We start from the raw sequence: 20811 nt of genomic DNA on the forward strand, positions 1-20811 counted from the left end.
CGCTCACACCCACAGCTTTTCATACTGCACCCGCCCACACCCGCTGGCTTTCTGTCCGACTCCCACCCGCTACTGTAAAAAAACTGGTCCCAAACCCAACCACAGTCCAGCAATGCTATTTTAAGGATATGTGACGCAACACACTTGCCAGGCTTAGTCCCAGGAAACCTGCGCCCTATAGTTAATATCAAAATAAGCAAAAATAACCTAAGAGAAAAAAAAATAATAATAATTACCAGAGATTCTCACATGGCCCATTACATTAGGCTATCGGTATTACTAGTCTTAGTTTGAAGAGAGTAGAGTTGGAAAGACTTGCACTTTCTCAATTTTCAGACGGAGACAAACATATTTATTTTTAGTCAATGTAGTAAACTATAGCCTAATCATGTTTATTACAGTAAGTACATTTCCGTGGACAGATAAACTGCCCCGGGATTCTCCGCCCATGCGTAGGCTATAGCCTACTCTATGAGACCACACATGGCTACTGAACTTGAAGCAGCAAGGATGATGACAGCGGGTCACTTGCACTTTCTCTTATGTTTTGCATATAGGATATAGCCTACATTTTAGGATGAGGATTTGCAGGCAGAGACAAATACATGGGTAATCAACATTTATTGAAACATTTTTGGACTGCACCTCGACTCATGTTGTTTGAGCCCTTTTCACTTCTTTCCATGATTAATATTCAATTACAGACACCGTACTAAACTATTATTCTAATCATACTTAAGTTCATTTCCTTGGAAAGATAACCCCCACGTGATTCTCCGCCCATGCATAGGCAGCCTACTCTATTGCATTGAGCCCACACATACAGACTACTACAACTAGAAGAGGAGAGGTAGACTGATTGAAGTCGAAGCAGCGGATTTTGAGTTGTGAATAATGCAACAAATATGTGCTATTAATACAAAAGGTAGATGCTAACCAATGCCAAGAAGAATGAAGACCGTTTCCAAATAATCTGCAGGACCCAAAAAATATTTTCATCCCAAAGTTGTCTGTCTGACCTCCGGCTCCCACCCACAGCACGAAAAATGACGACCGCAACACAAAGATTGATGTCGGGCCCGCAACCCTATACTCCTAGTCAACCTCCTGGTGCCTTCATAAAGATATTTGAAGTATGTGTGATGAACAGCTATTCAGTTACAAGTCTTTCAAATGTCTCATCGACATTTGTTGTCTCGACACAAAATGTTGTCTGGTCTTCAGACATTGTCCTAACAGCGGGGCATCCAGACATTCTTTATTAGCTGGATTGCACACACAGCAGGCTATTCCCTCCCTTCATTTGATCTATTTCTCCCAATGTCTTCATTCTTCTCTCCACTCCAGACACATCTCCATCTACGTGTACTATTATCTCTCTTTCTCTATATATCTCTTTCTTGCTTTTCTGTCTCTCTTTCAATTACATCCCCCTCTCCCCTTCCTCCCTCCCTCTCTCTTGTTACTTGGTGGTGTGGTCAGTGTGTGTGTGCGCTGGCCTGGTGAGAGAGCTGGTCCAGACACAGATGGATTTACCATTAGGTGATGATTAACGGGAGGAGGTGATTTCAGGTGATTTCAGCATTCACAGCCCCTCTGGGACCTCCTGTTCCTGGCCTGGGTGGCCTCACCTTCACCCTTCACCACCCCAGCCTCGACCCCCCCACCCCAAGCCTTAATTATAGAAGCGGCTGTGTTGCCCATTAATTGGGCCTGACAACACTTCTTGGTCATTTCCACAGGGTGATGGAGGGTGACCTGTGGGTCAGATGGTGATAGGGCGGCCAGAGGAGTAGAAGGAGCGCAGATTGCTGACATCACTTGATTTGTTGGACTTCTACTCCTGGAGCGATACACCTTGTGTCCATGAGTTCAGGAGAGATAGAGAGAGGGAAAGATACGAGCATGGTATATGTTAGCCCTACTGCTGTAGTGGGGAGGTGGTAGCGTACAAGCATACGTCTCTGGAGACTTGGAGGAGGTATTGCAATCTCTAGGTTTATTGGGTTGAAATTGAGGTTGCACATTGTGTGGAAAATTACATCAAGGGTTGGTAAATTCAGAGGTTATTATCAGTAGACCAAAAAAACACCAGTAAATTGTTGTGCTTATCCCATACATAGGACCCATCTTTTGATACAATCGGTTAGAGTGCCATTCACCCATATGGAAAGGTAGAACACATTTCACAGAAAAATACAGAAATCAAAGTGAAATGGTGCCTTGAATACATGTATGATGATTTTTTATTAATGTTGAGAGATGTCTTGACAACTGTTCAAAATATATGCTGCTGTTCTTTCCATTCATTCTCCTCCTCGGAGCATCAGCTGCACTAACCTGACCTCTCTCCATCCCGTGGCTGAGCTGAAATAGACAGCATGTACTCTATATTGTTCTCCTAGCATTATCTATATATAGTTCAAACAGTGAACGCATATCAATGAACTGTAGGTTGCATCTCCCCATCCTTCCATGGTAGGACCCAGCCACAGAGGAGGCTTCTCCAGCCCTGGTACTCTTCTCTCTCTGACATAATGTTTGAATATGTATTTTCCTCTGTCCTCATTAGAGAGAACCAATATCTCTTCCCGTTATGAGACAATGACTCTAGATCCACAGTTTGAAATGTGATGATGCAGTGTTTTGTCAAGGTAGGAGGTGTGTGTGTGTGTGTGTGTGTGTGTGTGTGTGTGTGTGTGTGTGTGTGTGTGTGTGTGTGTGTGTGTGTGTGTGTGTGTGTGTGTGTGTGTGTGTGTGTGTGTGTGTGTGTGTGTGTGTGTGTGTGTGTGTGTGTGTGTGTGTGTGCGTGTGCATGTTTGTTTAATGGAGATATCATTGTTGATGAGGATGACGATGATGATGATTAGTGTGGCAATGCTCATATCCATCATCTCCGTCATCTTCTTTGTTAGTATAATTAGTCACTCTCAGTTGAATATATGCTTTGCGGCATCAGCTAGCTCCAGAGAGAAAAAGAGGGAGAGAGCGAGAGATGCACTGGTTTGGGCCCTCAGGGAGTGTATTGTGTGATGTGTGATGAGTTCATTGTTGTACACAAACACTCACAAACACTCGTTCTCTCTCGATACTATTTCTCAAACACACACACACACCCATGCACGCACACACAAACACAAATTTAAAAAAACACAGACAAAGTCACACACACAGAGACACATTTGGATGCTCTGGGCTTACGCAAGGCTTTAATGCCATTAGCTGCGTGCGCCTGCAAATAATGCAACAGTATTGTGAAACAGCGCCCACTGGGCCGCAGCATGGATGAGATAGAGAGAAAGCGAGAAAACCCTGACAAGGGATCTCAATAGTCTACAGAGACTTCCTCTCCATGCCTCCTGCCTTCATCTGCTCTGAGGGGAAGGAAATGTACAGGTGAAAGCAAGTGCTGGATAGGGATCAACCATATTACTGTCACCTGTTCTTTGTTTCAGTACAGAACAGTGCAGATGAAGGTGAGGAGACAAGGAGAGGAGTCCACTGTAAACCCAGTCTGAAAATAAGGACAGCGGTCCGGAAAGGCCTCTACTTTTATGTTCCTGAGGATCAAACACTCCCTTATTAACAGTCGTCTCTTTGCATTAATGGATGGAAGGATTGAGGTCTTTATCGGTGTGTTTTTTTTACTCCTCTATCATTTATTCAGTGAGTGGATCCTCTATTTCCTCTCCTCAGTCTATGGTTAGATGTGTACTGTCCGCTGTCCCTGGGGTGTGTGGAGCAGCCCACCCCCCACTGAGTAGAAAGTCTTCTTTTTGGCCCAGCTGGACGTTCGCTCCTCCAGTTATGTAACGCTTGGTTCCTCAAAAGCACCGAAACCTGCCTCAGCAGAGCCGAAAGGCAGAGGAGGAGGAGGGAGGGGGCAGGGGATAGAGCCAGGAATGTAGAGAGATATTTTTGGAGTAGAAAGGGGTTTGGGGAGGTGTGAGTTATTTTTTTGTCATGTGGGTGGATAAGATTTTTATGGTTTCCACATGGTTAATGAAAACAGCTTCAGTCTGCCAACATAGTCTCCAGCGATACTCAATATAGGCCTAGCCAGAATTCTGTGTCAGTAATGTATTTTTAAAGGTCTATAGCTGGAGTGGGATGTACTAATAAGAGTCTCTGTGATTCCATGCCTATCCGGTAGAACATTTCCTTTCGCTAAGCCCTTGCTTTGGCGGTACTACACTCGCCCCGCTTCAACAAAGACCTTGGCACCCTCTACACAGTACCAATGCACTCCGCTAGCCGCAGTTGCCAAGTGAGGAGCCCACAAAACCAAGTGTCATCCAAGCAGCTTGGCTTGTCATTGTAAACACAGCCATTATTTTCTATTTTTTTAAGTATTCATAATGAGTAATTTTTCCTCTCTTCTCCTTTCAGGGTAAGCCAGCAGCCGAAAGCGAGCAAACGTGAGGATGGCCAGAAACCACGGAGACTGTAAATAAATTGGCAGGTGAGAGCAGAACAAGAGGCAAAAGGAGAGAAAGAGACAACCAGGGGCTACAGGCTAATCCTGGATTAGCCGCAGGGCCTGACTCCGCCCAGTCTGATGGGGAGGGGCGGAGCATGGGATTTAGTGACAGGGACATGACTCCTCATTGGCCTGAAGGGAGGTCCCCAAAGAGACCTGGGTTTCGGGGTGGCCTTTGTCAGGCAGTGGTGTCCTATCACAATAAAAATTGATATCTCAGTTCCAATAATCTTCCTTTAAGCAGTTCCAGGAAATAACAAAGCATACAGTAGCACCAAAGATGCGCTAATTCCTTAGTCATGGTGTAAGTATGATTATGTAACTAAAAACAGTATCAAGTTCAAGTATTCGACTCTTGCTTACTAAGTTAGCCCCTTGATATTTACTCTCCTTAGCGCTTTGATAGCAATATTCAATTATCTTAATTCTCTGTGTTGTCCCCTATGCAGTGGTGATTTAAGCATGTAAATCTTGGTGGGGCAAACCGCATGCCAGCAAAGCCACGACACAACACAACACTAAAGAATACATTAATTGCACTATAGCGGTGACAAATGGTGCCCACAAACTGTTAGGGCCTAAATAAAGCTATCCCAACAGCAGAACTTTCTTTTCAGAACCAAGGAGTGAATCCTTACCATCGCTACATCTGGCTATCAGTGGAGACTTGTCTGGCAGCGAAACAGTTCATTAAGCCTAATTTACTGCCTTTATTAATCCTTGTGTTGTCTTAAGGGTCAAAACCCCCCACTATGTTTAACAGCAGAGAGAACTCCCTAAATTATATTTTTTCAACTTGAAATTTGATGACTTTTCCTAGTGACCCCAACATCAGAAAAGTGAAACATTGCCTTTGTTCATATTTCCATGAAAGCTGTATACCACCAAGGTACAAAGATTGTCTTAGAGTCATTATACAATGATTTACACACCACAAAAAAACACAAAGACACACACACACACACACAATGAGAAAATGAGATTATGTGTGCTACTAATTGAACTCAGCCAGCAGCTCCTGAAGAGGAAGATCACCATGGTTGGCACAGTTAGAAAGAACAAGCCGGAGCTCCCCCTGCACTCCTCGAAACAAGGGGGAGAGAGGCCTTCTCATCAAAGTTTGCCTTCACCCCTGCCACCACTCTAGTTTCTTACCTCCCAAAGAGGAACAATAATGTGGTCTTCCTGAGCACACTGCATAAAACGGCTAAGATCAATGATCGTGAGGACAGGAAGCCAGCCATCATCCTGGACTACAACCACAAGAGAGGACAATCTGGACAAGATGATGGGAACTTACAGCTGTAGGAGGATGACTGCCCGCTGGCTCCTGGTCATCTTCCATAACATCATTGATGTGTCCTCATACAATGCCTTTGTGATATGGAACAAGATAAACCCTACCTGGATGCCTGATAAGTGGAACAAGTGCCTTTACCTCCTGGAGCAGCAGGGAAGGGCACTTGTAACCTCACATATTCAAAGAAGGGAGCGCCTGCCCCACACAGCAGCCTCTGCAGCGCTTGTGAAAGCTGTTCAGGGGGCTGAATCCTGTCCTGATCCACCTGAGGCTGCAGCTGGGGCAGGCAAGAGGAGGAGATGCCAATTCTGCCCCCAAAGAAGGAATGGAAAACAAATCCTATGTGCTGCACATGAGAGAAATACATCTGCAAAGTCCATGCACACACACTTGCATACTGTCTTACATGTGCTAATTAGAGTTGATTGATTTATATTCTTCCCATTTTTTTTGTATCTATTACCTTATTTTATAATTTTTTATTGTTGTTGTTTATATACCTTGTGGGTGGGGGCAATGGTTACAAAAATGGGAGAAGACTAGTATTTTGTAGTTGAATTCATCATTGCACAGTATATAAGAATATATCTCTATGTTGCCAAAAAAGTTCAAGACTGTTATTGTTTCCCTTCAAATAAATGCATTCAAAACTACTTTCTGCTACTTTCTTATGCTATACAAGTGCAATTTCTTGCAAAAATATATGTTTACAGCTATGCAGTACCTTTAGCAATAATAATAATAATAATAAACCTCTACTTTAGTAAAGAACAAAATTATGACAGGTGTGTTGTAATTAAAAAGAGTGGTGTCCACTGATTAAATGCAGTCTTTCTGCATTGTGAAGAGGGAAAACCCAGATATTCACAAAGTTTGTGATGAATGACAGGTTATCTTTTCATGCAAAATAAATTTGGGGTTTTAAATTCAATTAAGTTGCTTTATTTTAGGGGTTTATTGAAAGCGGGTTATTTTTTACATTTAGGACAAGGGGAGTATACAGCACGTTAAGACTACACAGGGGTTAAACAAATGTGGTTTCTACTGACAATTGAGATGTACAAACTACGGCATAAGGGGACGACGAGTGGATAAAAGACAATCCGTAATTTAGAATAAGACACTAATGAGCGAGCTAGGACGGACGTAGTCAATATAACTATTAGTTCAGCACGTTTGAAATGTACAGTGACAGAATTCAGAACATGGGGCATTTTTACAGCATTCTCCCTGTACACCAAGTCAGAACCGTAGGAAAAATAAAGGAATCATATAAAGCAGACACTGAAAGCTCTTACAATATTCAATGATTACATTTCTTTAAAACAGGCTATAAGGCTACATGTGTACCATCTAGTCAGAACAGTAGGCTAAATTATGTGGGGGAAAGGGACCAAATTATTAGGGTGAGGCACATGGGTTACTAACAGCTTACTACACAACATACACTTAGTATTACCTTCTTAGCTACAGTATTCATATCTCCCTGGTAAATTACATCATTTATGCAGAAGCATACAAGCCATTTTTGAACTCACCTTGTTGTGCTGTGCTCACTTGAACAGGAAGGTGGCGCGGCAGTTCTTCTTGTGACAAATTTTGTCATCAAACTTTGCCATCAAAGGTTGGCATTCACTGGATTCGTGGTGCTTTCAAGACAACTGGGGACTTGGAAAAAAATTAAGTGAATTATGACGGCAGTGATCTTCAGGTCCAAATGAGTGACAGAACACTGAGCCAATCACGGCGCCACTCGGGAACATTGACTGTAAGCAACTCCAGTGTATATTTTGCCTTGTGTTTTAGATTATTGTCTTGCTGAAAGGTAAATTCATCTCCCAGCGTCTGCTGGGAAGCTGAACCAGGTTCTCCTCTAGGATTTGCCTGTGCTTTGCGCCATTCCATTTATTTTGTATCCTGAACAACTCCCCAGTCCTTAACTATTACAAGCATACCCATAACATGATGCAGCAAAATGTGGAAAAAGTCAAGGGGTGTGAACACTTTCTGAAAGCACTGCACATGCTTATAAAAATGTATCTAACTGATGGGGTACCCAAGCTACATTCCATGCCAAAATGAACTGGTTGATTGAAGTTCCAACAACAAGAAGCAGTTTTAAAATATATATTTTCCGATTAGGCTACTTCGCAATCTGCTAGTGCCATTTAGAATTGGTTAGCCTAGGGCTACACTATAACCCCCCTAAACATAGACTCATTACACACTCAAAATATGCAAAAACATTGGTTTGATGAAGACAAAGATAATGTTTTCTTCAGAATCATTAAGCCTAGGCCTACTCACCAAACAGATGTTGTGACAGTAGTTCATCACCATGCAGTTTTCGATATGGAATTGTCCATTTAGAAAATTCCAAATAACAGGCAGAATAAACTAAATTGAAAACATTCTGTTCCATTTTATTCTGTTATATTACCTTGTGTTTTTTTGACTGTGATAAGGGCTCTGTAAATACGTATCCTGTCTGCTAAATTAGCAAAACAAGGCTATGCCATTGCACAGCCATAGGGTTCTTACAATCAAGCACAACTGCTAAGGTTACCGCATTTTTAAAGGTTTTTTTCTATGACATAATATCACCAGGTGATATTGTAGTTTCAATAAATAAATATTTTAACTGAATATTCACTGAGTGTACAAAACATTAGGAACACATTCCTAATAGAGGTGCATCCCCTTTTGCACTCTGAACAGCCTCAATTTGTTGTGGCATGGACTCTACAAGGTGTCGAAAGCATTCCACAGGGTTTCTGGCCTTTATTGACTCTGATGCATTCCACAGTAGTGTCAATGTTAAGTTAAGGTAAGCCTAAATAAGTTCAGGAGTAAAAAATGTGCTTAATGTTATGGATGATGCGAATTTTCGCAGCTTTTTGTAAAAAATCGCGCAACATTTCAAAGTCCTGCTACTCATGCCAGGAATATAGTATATGCATATGATAAGTATGTGTGGATAGAAAACACTCTGAAGTTTCTAGAACTGGTTAAAACCTGTTGATGCCAGGAGTTCCTCTAGAGGAACACCTCCCCCCCCGTTCAGCTCAAACCGTGGCGCATGGAACGCAAAAATATTCTTAGAAATATTTAACCTCCACACATTAACAAGTCCAATAGCTCAAATGAAAGATAAACACCTTGTTCATCTACCCAGCATGTCAGATTTTTTAAATGTTTTACGGCGAAAACACACCACACATTTATATTAGACCACCACCGAAACCAAGACAAGCGGCAGCCATTTTGTCCCAGAAAATATAAAATTATAAAAGCAGGATTAAAAAATTAATCGCTCACTAACCTTTTGAAAATCTTCATCAGATGACAGTGATAGGACATGTTACACAGTACATTTTTTTTTCTTCAATAATATGCCATATATATCCATAAATGTCCATTTACAATGTGCTCATGTTCAGAAATTACTCAAAAATGCCCGCAGGAAATCTAGGTAGCTCGGCAAGATAACGTAAATAGACATCATAAACTTTGGCTAAATATACATGTTCTACATATAGTTAGAAAGATACACTGCTTCTTTATGCAACCGCTGTGTTAGATTTATTTTTAACGTTACAGAAATCGCACACTATTCCATATGCTGAGACAGCGCTCAGTTCCAAGCTACATTTCCACGTAATGTTGGAGTCAACAGAAACACAGATTTAAGCATAAATATTCCCTTACCTTTGATGGTCTTCGTTCAGAATGTTCTGGAAGGGTTCATACTTACCCAATACATCGTTTGGTTTCAAGTCTTGCGTCTTTGTATTAGCTACTGCTAATAACATCAGCTGAAATGCACCCAAAACGTCCTCTGGTCCGGAAACGTTGCGCATCAAAACTTCAAAATTACATATTATATGTCGACTAAACAGGTCAAACTAAGTGCAGAAGCAAGCTTTATGATGTTTTTAACACACAAAACAAATTTCAATTCAACCGGGCATCGTTTGCTCTTCCCAGGAGTGCTGGAACAAAGGAATGGCTGTGACCAATTCGCGCCCTAACGCACAGGTTTTTTTCTCGCGACACTTACTCAAATCACTCCCATAGGGCCAATTCTCGCGCGATTTGAACGATTGAACGCTCTAAAGAAAGAGGACATCTAGTGGAAGAGATGGAAAGTGTCCCCAGATCCATAAGTGGTCGGGAAGGGTGGGGGCCATGACGTCAAAGTTGCTCCAACTTTCATGACCACAAAAACTAGTTTGGAAGAATGCATGCCCTGTGAGTTCTGCTATACTTACAGACATAATTCCAACGGTTTTAGAAGCTTTAGAGTGTTTTCTATCCAATAATAATTATTATATGCATATATTAGCAATTTTTGATATTTTTTTTTTCAGTTTACTAGGGGTACCCAATTTCTCCAAAGGGGGCGTAAATCTGCCATGCCCTCAAAAGGTTAAATCGGGTCTGTGGCTATAACAGAACGTGTTTAGGAGTAAAAATCCCTGGTAAAACTGTTTAACAAAAACAAAAACAAAATATTTGTCCGCCATTCAATGAATTGTTTAAGACGATATATGTGAACCCCCTGTAAACGCCTACAGCTTCCACACGATGTCACCATTGCTATCAATATCAGAATAATTTATCCTTGGTTACAACACGAATAGACCCCTCCCTTCTTGTGGCGCACCACAGTATGTTGTGAAACTGAAAAAATGGACGATGTTTTCCAGACTTGCTGCTATCGAATACAGATCGCCCCGTGATCAATTTGATACATCATTAACGTTTATTAATACCTAAAGTTGGTTTAGAAACGTCGTTTGAAGTGATTTATAAAAGTTTATAGGCGACTTTTGTAATTTTAAAAAGTGACGTTGCGTCTTGTAAATGGACTTTTTGCAGCATCAGACTGGCCTTCAGCAAATGACATTTTGGGTATACAATGACGGATTTAATCGGGAAAAAGACCCAATTGTGATGTTTATGGGACATATAGGAGTGCCAACAAAGAAGCTCGTCCAAGGTAATGAATGTTTTATATTTTATTTCTGCGTTTTGGGTAGCGCCGGCTACCGCAAAATCTGTTGTTTACGTGTCGTGCTGGTATTTTGGGGGGTGCATGCTATCAGATAATAGCTTCTCATGCTTTCGCCGAAAAGCATTTTACAAATCTGACTTGGTGGCTAGATTCACAACGAGTGTAGCTTTAATTCAGTACCTTGCATGTGTATTTTTATGAAAGTTTGAGATTTAACGAGTACTAAGTAAAGTACTATAGGTGGCGCTCTGAAATTTCCGCTGAGCGGTCCCTGTACAGGGACCACCTCCATAAAAGGTTAATAACCTCTTGAAGCTACGGGGCACTATTTTTATGTTTGGAAAAATAACGTTCCCAAAGTAAAACACTCTAAAGTTTCCAAAACGATCAAAATATTGTCTGTGAGTATAACATAACTGATATTGCAGGTGAAACCTTGAGAAAAATCAAACCAGGAAGTGGCTTCTATTTTGAAAACTCCATGTTCCATAGCCTCCCTACGATCCATTTAAAGGGATATCAACCAGATTCCTTTTCCTATAGCTTCCTCAAGCTGTCAACAGTCTTCAGATATAGTTTCAGGCTTTTATTTTGAAAAATTAGCCAGAATGATAACATCGCGTCAAGTGGTCACATGAGTTTTGCTCGCACACTAGAGTTTGGAGAGCTATTGCTTTTCCCTCTCCTACTGATTAAGACATTTGCAGTTGAAATATTATCGATTATATATTTTAAAAGCAACCTGAGGATTGATTAAAAACGTTTGACATGTTTCTGTGGACATTACGGATATTATTTGGAATTTCCGTCTGCCTTGTCGTGACCGCTCTTTCCTGTGGATTTCTGAACATAACGTGCCAAACAAACGGAGGTATTTTGGACATAAAAATAATCTTTATGGAACAAAATGAACATTTGTTGTGTAACTGGGAGTCTCATGAGTGAAAACATCCAAAGATCATCAAAGGTAAGCGATTAATTTGATTGCTTTTCTGATTTTCGTGACCGAGCTACTTAATGCTAAGTGTACATAATGTTTTTTCGGGCGATCGATGAACTTACAAAAACGCTTGGATTGCTTTCACTGTAAAAACAAATTTTCAAAATCTGAGACTACAAGTGGATTAACAAAAGGCTAAGCTGTGTTTTGCAATATTGCACTTGTGATTTCATGAATTTAAATATTTTTAGTGATATTATTTGAATGTTGCGCTATGCTATTCAGCGGTTGCTGACAATTATCCCGCTAAAAGGATGGGTAGCATCAAGAAGTTTCATGGACTCTGTGTGCAATAATATTGTTTACCATGTCTTTTTTATGACTACCTCACCTTTATACCCTACATATACAATTATAGTCCCTTGGTCGAGCAGTGAATTTCAAACAGAGATTCAACTACAAAGACCATGGAGGTTTTCCGTTGCCTCGTAAAGAAGGGCACCTATAAATAAAGGAGATTGAATATCCCTTTGAGCGTGATGAAGCTATTAATTACACTTTGGATCGTGTATCAATGCACCCAGTCACTACAAAGATAAAGGCATATTTCCTAACTCAGTTGCTAGAAAGGAAGGAAACCAGTCAGGGATATCACCATGACGCCAATGCTGACTTTAAAACAGTTACAGAGTTTAATGGCTGTGATAGGAGAAATCTGAGGATGGATCAACAACATTGTATTTACTCCACAATATTAGCCTAAATGACAGAGGGAAAAGACAGACAACTGTACAAGAAAAATATATTCCAAAACATGCATCCTCTTTGTAATATAGCATTAAAGTATAACTGAAAACCTTGTGTGAAATGTGGCAAATCAACTTCATGTCCATAATACAAAGTGTTATGTTTGGGGCAAATCCAACACAACACTTCATTGAGTACCACCCTTCATATTTTCACTGTTTCAAGCATGGTGGTGGCTGCATCATTTTATGCTTATGCTTGTCAAGGACTAGGGAGTTTTTTTTAACATAAAAAAAAGAGGTAAGTGCAGGAAAAATCCTAGAGGAAAACCTGGTCTTCTTTCCATCAAACACTGGCAGAGAAATTGACCTTTCAGTTGTGCAGTTACCTAAAACACAAGGCCAAATCTACACTGGAGTTCCTTAACAAGATGACATTGAATGTTCCTTAGTGGACTAGTTACTGTTGTGACTTAAAAGCGCCTTGAAAATGTATGGCAAGACTTGAAAATGTCTGTCTAGCAGTGATCAACAACCAACTTGACAGGGCTTGAAGAATGTTAAAAATAACAATGTGAAAATATTGTACAATCCAGGTGGCAAAGCTCTCAGAGAATTACCCAGAAACACTCACAGCTGTAATCGCTGCCAAATGGGATTTTAACATGTTTTGACTCAAGGGTTTGAATATTTATGTGAATTAGATATTTGTGTATTTGATTTTCAATAAATGTTAAAAAGATATATGTTATTGTTTTCACTTTGTCATTATGGGGCATTGTGTGTAGATGGTGAGAAAAAAACATATATTTAACTTCTTGATGCACCCATCCCGTTACCGCTGAATTGCAGAGCGCCAAATTCAAATTAAATTACTAAAGCTATTTAGTGTTCATGAAACCACAAGTGCAATATAGCAAAACACAGCTTAGCTTGTTGTTAATCCACCTGGCGTATCAGATTTCAAAAAAGCTTTTTGGCGAAAGCACATCAAGCGTTTATGTAAGGACACCTCTCTCAGCAGACAAAACATTGCAAACAGATGGCAGCCAAGTAGATTGGTCACGAAAGTCAGAAAAGCAATAAAATTAATCACTTACCTTTGATGATCTTCAGATGTTTGCACTCACGAGACTCCCAGTTACACAATAAATGTTCCTTTTGTTCAATAAAGATTATTTTATATCCAAAATACCTCCATTTGGTTGGCGCGTTATGATCAGAAATCCACGGGCTTGAGCGGTCACGATCGAGCAGACAGAAATTCCAAATAGTATCCGTAAAGTTCGTAGAAACATGTCAATTGTTTTTTTATAATCAATCCTCAGGTTGTTTTTACAATATATAATCGATAATATTTCAACCGGGACTGTAGCTTCTTCAATAGGAGAGAAGGAGAAAATGTCTGCTCCAAGCTGTTGCGCATGCAAAACGCTGCTGGCACCCAGCCACCCAATGACTCAATGTGATCTTTCTCTTTCATTTTTCAAAATAAAAGCCTGAAACTATGTCTAAAGGCTGTTCATACCATGGGGAAGCCATAGGAAAAGGAATCTGGTTGATATCCCTTTAAATGGAGCGAAGGCAGGCAATGGAACATAGAGCTTTCAGGAAAAACAGCACTTCCGGGTTGGATTTTCCACAGGTTTTCACCTGCAATATCAGTGATGTTATACTCACAGACAGTATTTTGACAGTTTTGGAAAAGTTAGAGTGTTTTCTATCCTAATCTGACAATTATATGCATATTCTAGATTTTGGGCCTGAGAAATAGGCAGTTTCATTTGGGTATGTTTTTCATCGAAACATCAAAATACTGCCCCCTACACTCAACAGGCTAATCTATTTTGATTTCAGGCTGTACCACAACAAAATGTGGAATATGTCAAGGGGTATTAATACTTTTTGAAGGCACTGTATATTAGGAATTGTTCTGCACCTGTTGCATATAGATAAATGTCTAGATAAATGCGCACATATTTTTTCTGGCCTGTGTTTCATTCAAACATTCAAGTTAAATATAATTTATTGTGGTGGAACCTATTAAAAAAGTGGTGTTCTGTTCATAAATATGAATTCCCCCTGTGAAGAAATGTTTAAATGTTTAATAAAAAAACATATTCTATTTTTGCACCCCCACTTTCAGACAAAGTCATGCGACCACGCGTGTGAGTATCTGTTTGTCTGTGTGCTCGTCGTGTGTTACTGATGGGCTAAAAGCAGAATCACCAGGAGCTCGTGTGTGTACTGAAAATGACGGGGCATGCGAGAGAGCTCCTGGAGCTCAATTAGCTGTTATTAACTAGATATAGGCAGTCTATCGTGGGAATGACACTCCTCCATCCATAGGCTTGGTGTCTGGATTGCTCAGTTGACTCTGTCTCTTCCTCCATTCTTTGGTATGTGTATTGTAGCTCAGTCAGCATGAGTCATTAAGCTCCCCGATGCAGTGTTCCACACAAGCACTTCAAGATGAAAACTACATAAAAAAATACACCTCTGGTTTATATGCTGAAACAGAAATGCAACGGGTTGTTACTGTACCGTGCTTATCCAATTGTATTTGAAACGAAAATCCAAACTCATAACACACCTTTGATTATAGTTATCCCATTCACAGAAACCAAATGGGTCACAAAGGTTATTCAACGCAACACTTCCTCCGTTCTTCACCAAATACCTGGGTTGGTTAGTTGTTGCCCTCGCTGGTAGCCTTTAGCAGACAGCTGTTCCCTGGGAGCTGCCTCTGTCTCTCTCTCTTCCTGGTCCAGCAGCTGTTGTGTCTGTGGCACGTCTTCCATCACACAGACCAGAGGCTGCTGCTGCTGCTGCTCTAGCCTGCAACCTGGTGGCCCAGGGTTGTGACCTCTAGATGGCCGGGTCAGACTTTATGTTGTGCATGGTCACCCTGTCCTCTGCCAGACACCCAGGTTGACAGGACTAATGTGGACAGAGAGAGAGAGGTGCTTCTGACTGCCTCACATAGCCATGAAATGACAGCATAATGTTTAGAGGCCATTTTCTAACCACAATCACTCGGAATCCGTAACAGGATGAAGCATCACAGAATGGGAGGTACACACACACACACGGACACACAGCATGACCAAATGCAGACTCACACAAACGCAAACATAGACAGAGTCACAAAGGCACACACACACACAGGACACAGACTTGGGGATTTTAACTTGCCTATGTGATAGAGCTATTTGGACATTGATTGTGAAAGAAAACATGTAGGGAGATTGATCTAGACCGATACACATCTCCTGAGTTGTGCCCTCCCCTCCCACTACTCAGCCTGAGATGATCGATAAAGCACCTGGGTGTCAGATGCTGCTTAATTGTGGAAATAAATCAGTGACATTAAAAGACAACAGACTACAACAACAGACCTCTCCATTGGTCAGTGAAGAAATTGGTCAGGAATTCAGTGAGGTATACAAAATAGCAATGACAAAGAAAATCTGTGCATGTGAAAGAAAGGAGGTATTGACAGAGGGTATGTGTATGTCAGTATATATGTGTGTGTGATGTGGGTTTGAATGAATGAGCCTGTTTGTTTGCAGAATGTAAACTTACCTTGACACAATGCTCTGTGCTTTCTGTCTGTGTGTGCGTTTGTGTGCCGGTGTGTGTCTATATCCGTATCTATTCATGAGTGTGTGTGTGTGTGTGTGTGTGTGTGTGTGTGTGCCTGCGTGCGTGCGTGTTTGTGTGCATGTGCATGATGCTGTGGTCGTACGTGGGTTACAGGGCCAACAGTCTAAATGAGCTCTCTGCCCGAAACTCGTGTCTAAAGAGGCCAATCGGAATTACTGCGCCTCATTTGTCATGAAAATGTGTTGCTCCGGGGTCATTCCCCGACTGGGGGATCGGACGATTGCTCCAGCTCTGTGGCTGGCTCGGTGCTGTAGACGTAGCCCGTGGATATGATCCCAGCTCATTTGTATAGTGAATGGGCTGCCCTGCAGACACGTTACATGGTTATTTTCATGCTCCGATGGCCACATCGCCGTCCCTGACACTGGCTGGATGTAGACCGATGGTCAGTGTTGACTCACAAATGAGCCACTGCCAGCCACCCCAGTGGCAGAAATTGAGACATATCATACATATCGAAATAGCGTCAAATAAAAGTGTGCGGTGAGAATCTGAGTCGTGTGTGGTTGTATATGAATGTATCAGGTGCTTCACAGTAGATGTCTAGTACCTTAAATAATGGTTGTTCAAATTAGCATAATCAAAATGCATGATTATACGTCGCTTCTATATAACATATACTCACTCAGATGTTTATAGAAGAACCATGTCAGAGTTCATTTAGAACCATCGCAAGGTATCTCTCAAGGGCTTACAAATCCTTACAAATCACAAGGCTTGTTTATATAACACATAACCTTGATATGTTGCTTTGGTGTACTTTTCTTTTCTTATTTTGATACAAGCATGCTATACATGCAGTATAAGATTCAATGAGTATAGCTACAGTGCATTTGAAAAGTATTCAGACCCCTTGACTTTTTCCACATTTTCTTACGTTACAATCTTATTCTAAAATGGCATTTCCTCATCAATCTACACACAATACCCCGTAATGACAAAGTGAAAACAGGTTTTTATAAATGTTTGCACATGTATAAACCCCCCCCAGAAATATCACATTTACATAAATATTCAGACACTTTGCAATAAAACTCAAAATGGAGCTCAGGTGAATCCTGTTTCCATTGATCATCCTTGAGATGTTTCTACAACTTGACTGGAATCCACCTGTGGTAAATTCAATTGATTTCACATGATTTGTAAAGGTACACACTTGTCTATATAAGGTCCCACAGTTGACAGTCCATGTCAGAGCAAAAACCAAGCCATGAGAAAGAAGGAATTGTCCGTAGAGCGCCAATACAGGATTGTGTTCAGGCACAGATCTGTGGAAGGGTACGAAAACATTTCGGCAGCATTGAAGGTCCCCAAGAACACAGTGGCTTCCATCATTCTTAAATTGAAGTAGTTTGGAACCACCAAGACTCTTCCTAGAGTTGGCCACCTGGCCAAACTGAGCAATAGGGGAGAAGGTCCTTTGTCACAGAGGTGATGAAGCACCAGATTGTCACTCTGAAAGAACTCCAGAGATCCTCTGTGGAGATGGGAGAACCTTCAAGAAGGACAACCATCTCTTCAGCACTCCACCAATCTAGCCTTTATGGTAGAGTGGCCAGACGGAGGCCACCCCTCAGTAAAAGGCACATGATAGCCCACTTGGAGTTTGCCAAAAGGCATCTAAAGATTCTCAGACCATGAGAAACAAGATTGAACTCTTTGACCTGAATGCCGTCACGACTGGAGGAACCTGGCACCATCCCAATGGTGAAGCATGGAGGTAGCAGCATAATGCTTTGGGGATGTTTTTCAGCGTCAGGGACTGGGAGACCAGTCAGGATCGAGAGATGAACGGTGTGAAGTGCAGAGTGATCCTTGATGAAAACCTGCTCCACAGCGCTCAGGACCTTAGACTGGGGCAAAGGTTCACATTCCAACAGGACAATGACCATAAGCACACAGCCAAGACAATGCAGGAGTGGCTTCGGGACAAGTCTCTGAATGTCCTGCAGTCAGAGCCCGGACTTGAACCCAATCAAACATATTTGGAGAGTCCTGAAAATAGCTGTGTAGAGACGCTCCCCTTTCAACCTGACAGAGCTTGAGAGGATCTGCAGAGAATAATGGGAGAAACTCCCCAAATATACAGTAAGGGAAAAAAGTATTTGATCCCCTGCTGATTTTGTACGTTTGCCCACTGACAAAGAAATGATCAGTCTATAATTTTAATGGTAGGTTTATTTGAACAGTGAGAGACAGAATAACAACAAGACCATCGCCAAGCAGCTTGGTGAGAAGGTGACAACAGTTGGTGCGATTATTCGCAAATGGAAGAAACACAAAATAACTGTCAATCTCCCTTGGCCTGGGGCTCCATGCAAGATCTCACCTCGTGGAGTTGCAATGATCATGAGAACGGTGAGGAATCAGCCCAGAACTACACGGGAGGATCTTGTCAATGAGCTCAAGGCAGCTGGGACCATAGTCACCAAGAAAACAATTGGTAACACACTACGCCGTGAAGGACTGAAATCCTGCAGCGCCCTGTCTGAAGTTTGCCAATGAACATCTGAATGATTCAGAGGACAACTGGGTGAAAGTGTTGTGGTCAGATGAGACCAAAATGGAGCTCTTTGGCATCTTTGGCATCAACTCAACTCAACTGTTTGGAGCAGGAGGAATGCTGCCTATGACCCCAAGAACACCATCCCCACCGTCAAACATGGCGGTGGAAACATTATGCTTTGGGGGTGTTTTTCTGCTAAGGGGACAGGACAACTTCACCGCATCAAAGGGACGATGGACGGGGCCGTGTACCGTCAAATCTTGGGTAAGAACCTCCGTCCCTCAGCCAGGGCATTGAAAATGGGTCGTGGATGGGTATTTCAGCATGACAATGACCCAAAACACACAGCCAAGGCAACAAAGGAGTGGCTCAAGAAGAAGCACATTAAGGTCCTGGAGTGCGCTAGCCAGTCTACAGATCTTAATCCCATAGAAAATCTGTGGAGGGAGCTGAAGGTTCGAGTTGCCAAACTTCAGCCTCGAAACCTTAATGTTTTGGAGAAGATCTGCAAAGAGGAGTGGGACAAAATCCCTCCTGAGATGTGTGCAAACCTGGTGGCAAACTACAAGAAACGTCTGACCGCTATGATTGCCAACAAGGGTTTTGCCATCAAGTACTAAGTCATGTTTTGCAGAGGGGTCAAATACTTATTTCACTCATTAAAATGCAAATCAATTTATAACATTTTTGACATGCGTTTTTCTGGATTTTTTGTTGTTGTTATTCTGTCTCTCACTGTTCAAATAAACCTACAATTAAAATTATAGACTGATAATTTCTTTGTCAGTGGACAAACATACAAAATCAGCAGGGGATCAAATACTTTTATCTCTCACTGTAGGTGTGCCAAGCTTGTAGCGTCATACCCAAGAAGACTCGAGGCTGTAATTGCTGTCAAAGGTACTTCAACAAAGTACTGAGTAAACAGTCTGAATACTTATGTGAATGTGCTATTTCTGTTTTTTGTGTTTTTTTATACATTTGCAAAAATTTCTAAAAAACTGTTTTTGCTTTTTCATTATGTGGTATTGTGTGTAGATTAATAAGGAAGGCTGTAACGTAACAAGATGTGTAAGAAGTCAAGGGGTCTGAATACTTTCAGAATGCACTGTATATTTCATTAATTTAAATGAAAATTGCACAGCAGAAACTATTACAGTACAGAATGTGTTTTAAAGTTAAAATAATGTTCTCCCCTTTATTCCCTCAGATATGATTCAGTAACTGGCACCTTTTGTGATATACTGTGCTTGACCACTGGACTATTCATTTCATCCTGATTAACTTTTAATCCAGTTCTGTGTGGATGAATAGATGAGATGTGAGCACAGTTCACATTATGTATGTAGTACATTCTTCTGTATGTGTCATTTATTTCTCTGTCCCATTTCCCTTCCCCTCCCTACTCTCTATCTCTACCAGTTTAAGGAAGAGAACTCTAATCCAAAATGTTGAAATCCCACAAAACACTGACTGAGTTTTATTTATAAAAGAATGTGTTTTCATATTTGTTTCTCACTAAATGTACGTTTTGACGAGTCCTGTTGCATTTATTTATTCATTAATTTGTTTAGTCTTTCATGCATGGTGTTTTCCAATTATCCTCCATTAGCTTACACTTCCCAAACTACACTGAACAGCCTCAATTCAGTAGGGCATGGACTCTACAAGGTGTCGAAAGCATTCCACAGGGATGCTGGCTCAAGTTGACTCCAATGCTTTCCACAGTGTGAGGTTGACCATTCTTAATACACAAGGGAAACTGTTGAGCATGAAAAGCCTAGCGGCGTTGCAGTTCTTGACTCAAACTGGTGCGCCCGGCCCTCCCTGTTCAAAGGCACTTACTGTTTTTGTCTTGCCCATTCACCCTCTGAATGGCACACATGCACAATCCATGTCTCAATTTTCTCAAGGCTTAAAAAGTGTTATTTAACCTGTCTCCTCATTTTCATCTAAACTGATTGAAGTGGATTTAACAAGTGACATCAATAAGGGATCATAGCTTTCACCTGGATTCACTGGGTCTGTCTATGCCATGGAAAGAGCAGGTGTTCTTAATGTTTTGTATACAAAACTGCAGATATGTTCCATCCTGCCAGCTCAGGGTTTCAAACCAGCAACCTTTCGGTTACTGGGCCAACGCTCTTCACCCGCTG

General features: G+C 41.3%; 1 protein-coding gene and 1 long non-coding RNA gene across 3 annotated transcripts in view; one reads left to right on the plus strand and one right to left on the minus strand.

Moving 5' to 3' along the window:
* Window positions 1–20811, minus strand: part of LOC149985245 (uncharacterized) — a 568030-nt gene that overhangs the window by 217338 nt on the left and 329881 nt on the right. The window lies entirely within an intron of this gene.
* Window positions 1–20811, plus strand: part of LOC110497165 (leucine-rich repeat-containing protein 4C) — a 117498-nt gene that overhangs the window by 72583 nt on the left and 24104 nt on the right. The window contains exon 2 of the mRNA XM_021573124.3: window positions 4390–4462. The gene's annotated coding sequence lies outside the window, so the exon portion shown is untranslated. The remainder of the gene's footprint in view (window positions 1–4389; window positions 4463–20811) is intronic.

The sequence above is a fragment of the Oncorhynchus mykiss genome, chromosome 2, assembly GCF_057628025.1.
Source record: "Oncorhynchus mykiss isolate SJ-2025 chromosome 2, ASM5762802v1, whole genome shotgun sequence".
Taxonomy (NCBI): Eukaryota; Metazoa; Chordata; class Actinopteri; order Salmoniformes; family Salmonidae; genus Oncorhynchus; species Oncorhynchus mykiss.